The sequence below is a fragment of the Dipodomys merriami genome, unplaced genomic scaffold (assembly GCF_024711535.1).
Source record: "Dipodomys merriami isolate MVZ:Mamm:240054 unplaced genomic scaffold, mDipMer1.0.p SCAF_23, whole genome shotgun sequence".
Taxonomy (NCBI): Eukaryota; Metazoa; Chordata; class Mammalia; order Rodentia; family Heteromyidae; genus Dipodomys; species Dipodomys merriami.
Window position 1 is genome coordinate 5,335,281 of NW_027203715.1, and position 8,325 is coordinate 5,343,605.

The following is an 8,325-nucleotide window of genomic DNA, read 5'->3' on the forward strand; positions in this document are numbered from 1 at the left end:
ATTGTGGCAACTGGGTTCTTCCTATGGTTCTTGGATTCTCAGTTTGGGTGCAGTTTCTTGGCCTTTATTGTGGTCTTGTTGGTTTGCTATGTGTAGGATATCTTCAAGAATCTTTTGAAGTCCTGGTTTGGAAGAGATATATTGTTTAAATTTTTCTTTGGTATGGAAGGTTTATATTTGACCTTCAGTTATGAATGAGAGTTTAGCTGTGTACAGTATTCTTGGTTTCTAGTTGTTTGTCTTTAGGGCATGGCATACCTTATCCCGGGCTCTTCTTGCTTTAGTTGTCTCTGCTGAGAAATCTGAGGTGATTCTAATTAGTTTCCCGTTATCGGTGATTGATCTTTCCTCCTTGACAGCTTTAAGGATCTTTTCCTTGGTCTGAATTGACCCTGTGTGGATTATAATGTGATGGTGGGATGTCCTGTTCTGGTCTGGTCTAGGTGGAGTTCCAAAAGCTTCTTGTATCTGAATAGGCCTATCGTTTTGCATGTTTGGGAAGTTCTCTGCTAGGATCCTGTTAAACAAATTTGCTAGACCATTAACTTCTCTCTCTAATTGCTCCACTACACCCATTATCCTCAGCTGAGGCCTTCTGATAGTGTCTTCTAAATGTTGAATAGATCTGTCATATTTCTTGGATTTGTCTTGATGTTTGTATGTTCTTTCTCCACAATATCTAGGCTGTCTTCAATCTCCGAGAATCGATCTTCTACATGGTGTAACCTACTGTCAAGACTTTCTACTATGGTTTTTATTTCTTTTCATTCTAATTGGTCGGTTTTTATCACTTCAAATTCTTTGTTGGAGCTTTGTTTTAGATCTTCTATGAACTTCTTTGCTTCCTTAATTTGGTGTTCAGTGTTTATTCTCAAATCACTTAGTTGATTGGTTATGGTTTCCTTGGACTCCCATTACTTCTGTTGGGTTCCATTCAGCATTCCCTTTGTGGTCTCCCTGACTTCTTTCAGCTCTCTGTGGATTCCATAAATGCCTCTAACGATCTTTGTCAGTCTCATCTCGCTCTCTGAATTCCTGTATTACTCTTTGATTAGCTTCCTCACGTTTATGCAATTCCTGACTTTCTGTTTGTCTATTCTCAGCCAGCTCACACAATTCATGTCTATCTCTTTGACTGGACTCAGCCTGCTCATGCCATCCTTGTATTTCTCTTTGAGTGTTTTCAATCTGCTCATGCAATTCCTGTGTCAATCTTTGAGTAAGTTCCTCAAGCTCATGCCTCCTCTCTCTCCCTATCATGCTCACACTGAGTCCTTTGCAGGTTTTCAGTTTTTTCATTTACCATGTTTACCAGTAGTTTTTGTATAGCTTTTGGGGAGCTCTCCCCTGGATAATTCATTATCTGTTCTGTCCCCTGATTATCATGAGTGGGAGTTTAGATACCCAAACTTGCCATTTTTCTTGTGTTTCTGCTTGTTCTGCCCATTTGGGATGAAAGTAACACCAGTTTTGTGCTAGAACACTAACTTAAGGCAAGCATCATCCAAAGTCTGTAGTTTCACAGTCAAAAGTCCGCAGATACAATCTAGTTCAACAGATATATTTATTCAATATCAAACAACTATGTACTAATGGGCTATTATCAACAAAGAATAATTTGGCATACCAGAAATTATAAGATTTAGGGAGAGATGTGGGTAAAAATAGGAATAGAGGGATGTGAAAAGGTAAAAGGAGAGTTAAATTAACTTAGTCTTAATCTCAAAAAGGAAAATAGTTTGGATAGAATGATAGTAGAGGGAGAAAAAAAGAAGAAAAAATAAGAAAAAGAAAAAAGAGACAAGAAAGAATAGAAAAACAAATATTAAAAATTATTAATTGAAAAATTAAAATTTATGCAAATGTAACAACGTAATATTCACAGAAGAACAGGGATAGGATGAGAGAAGGGGAGGGATAGAATGGAGATGCGAAAAAATAAAAAAAAATCCTGAAAATATTATATAGGTATAAAGAGGTAGTACTGCTATTAAGAAACTTAAGTCAAAGAGGTTTTGAATTGAATAATAAATTTATGGATTGTGTACACAATGGGGGATAAGGTCTAATAATCGACTATTCGTATACCTGAGGATGAGCAGAACAGCAATTAAGTCAAGCAAAAAAGAACGAAAGAGGAAATAAAGTGAAAAGAATGAACAAGTACAAAAGGATCAAAAGTTCAGTAGAGCTAAAACACACACACACACACACACACACACACACACACACACACACACACACGCAGAGATATTCCCCCAAATTAAAAATTATAAGAGGAAGAAAATAGAGTAGAGGTTAAGAGCAAACAATTTTTTAAAATTAAAAATAAAAACAAAAAATTTAAACAAATTTTAAAAGGTACAAAAAATGAGTTCTTTGATTTTTTGGAGGGGGTGGGAAGATCATGTATCTCCCTTGTGTCTGTAACCAATCTCTTGTTGTAGTCTCTGGTCTGCTTGTGGTGTTTGATTTTCCTGTGGGTTGATTAGTTTCTTAAGTCAGTTTGTTTGAGCAGGCAGAAAAATGTTCTGCTTTACCCAGAATTTTGTGATCCTCCTCCTAGGCTAGTTCAATGGGAGGGAGATCTGCTTTGATTATCACACAAGAGTGAGATGGCTGTTTCCTCTAGTTTGGAGATGCTTTGATGAGGCTTGGTTCTGGGTAGAGTGGAGGCCTTTCAGCATGCAGTAGAGTTTCCCTGAGGGGCTAGTTTCTGAGACACTTACAGAGCCTAGCCTGGAGACATTCTCAGGGTTTATGTTTACTGAATTTCAGTTGATTTTCAAGACTGCTGTAGGGAGGGGCAGCCTCTGGCTCTGTTTAGCCAGTGAAGAAATCAACACTTGAGGAGGGCAGAGCTATCTCTGCCTGGGCTGGATGACTTTTCCCTGGGTGGAGCTGAGCCTGGCAGGTGAGGTCGGGTTCCTGTGACCTGCTAAATGACTCTTGTTTTCTTCCCAGGCCTGAGTTGGAGCTAGCTGCTTAGCCAGGCCTTTATCAGTATCAAAGATGGAGATCTCCAGTAGTGTGGAGGGGAGGGGTTGCCTTTCCTCCTCTGTTCCCTTAGAAGGAGTGAGGATGTCAGGCTTCTACTCTAGCCAGAGTCTTGGTTCCTGGGTCGTCTCTGGTCTTCGATCTGCAGGATGATGTCTGTTCCTTGTCAGTTCTTGCTGGTGTTGTGTAGAATCCCCTAGCCCTCTGATCTGGGGCCTTCGTCCCTGACTCTCTGTTTCAGGTTTGGTGGCTACGGCTGCCACAGCCACCGCCACAACCGCAGCTGAGCCTGCTGGCAAGTGCACTGATCTGTCCCCTTGCCTGGATTTTCCCTCTCTGGCCAAACTCTCTTTACTGTGATGGCACCCTTGGTGTGATTGTCTTGCTTAGGACTGTTCACTGGAACACTTAAACTGCTTTCTATGAGAGAGCCTGTGTAGCCTCCAGCTTCTCCCTTACCATCTTCCCAGAACTCTTTTGAATTTTATTCATTTCTTGTTAATCTCATCTTTAATCTCTTTATACAAAATCAATAATTAATTCAAGGGAGGAGAAAGGAAAAAAATTAAGCAATTCCTTACATTTTTCAATTTTCAATAAGATGATATTGCTTATATCATTTTCTGTTTACGCTTTAGACTATATAACTCAATTTAGTTAGACCTTTCATAAGGCTATGTGTATTTTATTTATTTTATGTTGATTGTTCTTTCCAAAGCCTGCGTGTCTAATTTCCCTTGGTTTCTTTCAGTCTCAAGTAGTTCAGATTTCAAATTGAAGAATAAATTGAAGGAAGCAAACAAAAAATACAGTTCCTCTCATCTGATAATGCCTCTATAAGAATGAAGAAAGAGTTCATCCTGCTAAGAACCTATGATAGGATATCAAAAAGAGAATTCATTGTTCTAGGTATTCCCTATCTTTGCAATGCAACTTAAATGATATAAAACACAATATAATGCTCAGGTACTTTTACGTTTTATCAGTTTTGCACATTATCATATGGACATTACCTCAGTCTACAACATTCCTTCATTATTCTGTCCTTGATACTTTTACACTACCAAGACATAATATAACCAGTTTGATTTAAAGCATGAGACGTTGTACACCTGGCTTCCTTGGAAGCAAAGCATGGTCAATAGATCATATTCCTTCTGGTTGCTGTAATGTTTTCTCTAATATTATTGCATTCTATTTAGTATTAAAAAATTATGGCTAAACTCAAAGCTCATTCATAGAAGTTTATGTTAAGTATTTTGCAAGTTTTATTTCTCTCAATTCTTTTTTTTTTTAATTGTATTTTATTTTATTTGAGAACATACTGTACAGAGGGGCTACAATTACATGGGCAGGATAATGCATACATTTCTTACCAAGCATTGCAGCCTCCTCCTTTGTTTACCCTTCACTTCACTTCCCCGCCTCCCCCCTCCCCCCACCCAATTTTACCCCCCTCCCCCTACCCAATTATACCCCCCTCCCCCCCCACACACCGACATTGTAAAGCTGGTTTTGACATGACATTTTGTACTTCTCATTGTTGCAACAGGTCCACCTGAATCCTTAAACGACTTGTTTGTCCCCATCTCCTCCACATGTTATACTGACATCAAATATAGTGAAAGCGGGGGTTACACTGTGGGGGAGGGACATACAAAGCAACAAAGAGATAATCTTATAAATGCGTTAGAAACACATGCATGAAAGAAAAAAACATTAAAATACATATCTAAGGGTTCATTTTCCTAACATCACATTATCTGACCTTTTCCGCTTGACTCATACCTATACTAGATATTGCAAATAAGGGAAACCATGGGACCTATGCTTCTTTGGGCCTGGCTTACTTCACTTAATATAATTTTTTCCAAACCTTTCCATTTCCTAACAAATGGGGAAATGTCATTCTTTCTGATGGAGGCATAGAATTCCATTGTGTATATATACCACATTTTCTTGATCCATTCATCTACTGAGGGGCATCTGGGTTGGTTCCATGTCTTAGCTATGGTAAATAATGCTGCAATAAACATAGTTGTGCTGGTAGCTTTAGTGTGGTCTTGTTTGTAAACATTTGGGTAAATGCCCAAAAGTGGGATTGCTCGATCATAGGGGAGATCTATGTGAAGTCTTTTGAGGAACCTCCATACTGCTTTCCAAAGTGGTTGAACAAGTTTACATTCCCACCAACAATGAAGTAAGGTTCCTTTCTGTCCACATCCCCTCCAGCATCTGTTGTTGTTAGAGTTCTTGATTTTTGCTGTTCTAACTGGAGTGAGGTGATATCTCAATGTTGTTTTGATTTGCATTTCTTTTATGTCTAGGGATGTTGAACATTTCTTCATGTGTCTATTGGCCATCCTTCTTTCTTCTTCAGAGAAGCTTCTCTTTAAGTCTTTCGCCCACTTATTTATTGGGCAGTTGTTTCTTTGAGGATTTGTTGTTGGGTGGTTTAATTTTTTGAGTTCCAAGTATATTTTAGATATGAGACCCTTGTCCATTGTATGGCTAGTAAAGATCTTCTCCCAATCGGTGGGCTTTCTATTGATCTTGCCAGCTATGTCATTTGCCCTGCAGAAGCTCTGCAATCTTATGCAATCCCATTTGTCCAACCTTTCTTTGATTTGTTGTGCTTCCGGGTCTCTATTCAGAAAATTTCGACCTGAGCCAAGGAGACCTAGGGTTTCTCCTATTCCATCCTGTAATGTTTTCTATTTCTCTCAATTCTTAAGATAACATTTGCTATAATGCTAATGTTATCTATCGTTTTAGTGTTGGGAAAAATTGTAATTAAAGGCATGAAGTGCATGGCCCAAAGACACACAGTGAGGGAGGAAATGAGTCACAGTCTCCAAAAGCCTTTTAGCAATACAAAAATTGTAGGTAAAATCTCTCCATTCTCTTACACTCTCAATTCAATATTCATTTTGTCCTATAAATAATAGCATACCAAATATTGCCCATGGCGATTGTTTTCTGTTACATTTTGTCTCCAACACAGACTGTGTTGGTGACAATGGGTTATCATCCACAGAGCTGAGCTTATAAATTGAGGTCCAAAGAGAGTCCAATTTTTTTGTCCCACAGCTCCAGTATCCTCTTTTTAAAAAGTACTAAAACTTTTAAATACCAACACTTACTATCTTTTAAGAATCCAAAAATGAAGTAAATTCACATATAATCACTTCAAAATGCTTTAAAAGTAGGAGATGATAAAACAGGCCCCCATCAAGTAAACTTTCTTCTACTTATAAAATTATTCTGAAAGCCTTGTCCTGGCTGTCACACCTGTAATTCTATCTACTCGGGCTATCTACTCAGGAGCCTGAGATCTATGGATAACTGTTGGAAGTCACTCAGGGCAGAATAAATTCAAGAGATTATTTTTCAGAAATTATAATGAATTAGCAAAGAGCCAGGAATGGAAATGTAGCTCATATATTATCTCATCAATCTAGAGAGGAAAGGACTAGCAAGACCTTGAAGCCCTGATTTCAAACTCTGAGCATGCCAATACACAAGCATGTGCATGTGTGCATGTGTGCATGCGTGTGTGTACACCCCCACACACACATTTATTCAAAATACCTTCATATCAGCATATCAGTGTGCTGCATTCATTTCCTTGTTAACGTTATTATCTGGGTAAAATAGAGGAAATAAACTCTTCTATATCAGAACATTTTTATACTTTTTTTTTACTGTGAAAATACTGTACAGAGGGGTTACAATTACATGGGCAAGATAATGAGTACATTTTTTATCAAGCATTGTAGCCTCCTCTTTTGTTTTCCCTTCCCATCTCTCCCCATCCCCCCCCAGCCCTCCCAACCAATCCTCCCTGCCCCCCGCACCAAAGTTGTAAAGTTCATTTTCGACATAACGACTTGTACTTCTCATTGTTGCAATGGGTCCACCTGTAAAAAAACTGTACAGAGGTGTCATATTTGTATGAGCAAATAATGAGTACATTTCCTAACAAGCATTGTTTCCTCTTCCTTACTTTTCCTTCCACCATCCCTTCCCTCCCACCTCCACAAATACAATCCCCTCCCCCTTCCCCTGTCTAAATTGTAAAGTTCATTTTTCAACATAGTGTCTTGTGCATCTCAACCTGTATCCCTATTTAAGAATTTTTTATTTCCCTTTCCCCTCCCCAAATTAGAGAAACGTATACCCAGGATGTAAGTGCACCAACTTCAAATACAGTGAAAACAGTGGTTAGAACGTAAGGGAGGAACATATAAAGGAACAAAAATAATCACATCACACATTATAAGTATCTTAGAAACAATAGCAAGAAACAAAAAAAAACACTTGTCTGGTTCATTTCTTGTAATATCATCTTATCTGATATGCACATAGCTTATGATCTATTCTTACCCCATACATATATTAGCTGTTGAAAATAAGGGAAACCATGGGACCTATGTTTCTTTGGACTTGGCTTACTTCACTTAATAAATTTTTTTCCAAGGCTTTACAATTTTTAACAAATTGGGCGATGTCATTCTTTTTGATGGAGGCATAGAATTTCATTGTGTATATATACCACATTTTCATGATCCATTCATCTTCTGTGGGCCATCCAGGTGGGCTCCATATCTTAGCTATTGTAAATAATGCTGCAGTAAACATAGTTGTTCTGGTAGTTTTAGTATGGTCTTCTTTGTGATGATTTGGGTAAATCCCCAAAAGTGTGATTGCTGGGTCATAGGGGAGATTTATATGGAGTCTTTTGATGAGTCTCCATACTGCTTTCCAAAATGGTTGAACAAGTTAACACTCCCACCAAGAATCAAGAAAGGTTCCTTTGTGGCCACATCCTCTCCAGCATCTTCAGTTGTAAAAATATGGAATGATTCAAGAATTTGCATGTCAACCTTGCCCAGGGGCCATGTTAATCTTCTCCGTATTGTTCCAATTTTAGTGTATGTGCTGCTGAATTGAGCACAGAGCATTTTTTATATATAAAGTGTAATTGATTTTCTTAAACTAGACAATTCAAAGAAAAGTAAGTTTTGAAGAATTCTCGTGAAATTTTAGAACCATGTACCTCTTACATAAGCACACATTTAAGAATAGTCAAGATTGACATGTCAAAAACAAAATAATCCCAGATATTGTTGTTCAAGAGATGTGTAGGATCGGGGGGGGGGGGGTGGGAGGGAATTGTGTGGGGGGCAGAGGAAGGCTAGGAAGGGATGTGAAGGCTAAACAAAGTAGGAGGCTGCAATGCTTGATAAGAAATGAACTCATTATCTTGCCCTTGAAATTGTAACCCCTCTGTACAGTATGTTCACAAAAAAATAAAAATAAAAAAAG

The 8,325-nt window shown here is 38.2% G+C and overlaps 1 non-coding gene across 1 annotated transcript; it reads right to left on the minus strand.

The window, feature by feature from the left end:
* Positions 1-7,847: 7,847 nt before the first annotated feature.
* LOC138835165 (U6 spliceosomal RNA) lies at positions 7,848-7,954 on the minus strand. Its single transcript, XR_011374482.1, has one exon. It is a non-coding gene; the product is annotated as a U6 spliceosomal RNA (small nuclear RNA).
* Positions 7,955-8,325: the final 371 nt, after the last annotated feature.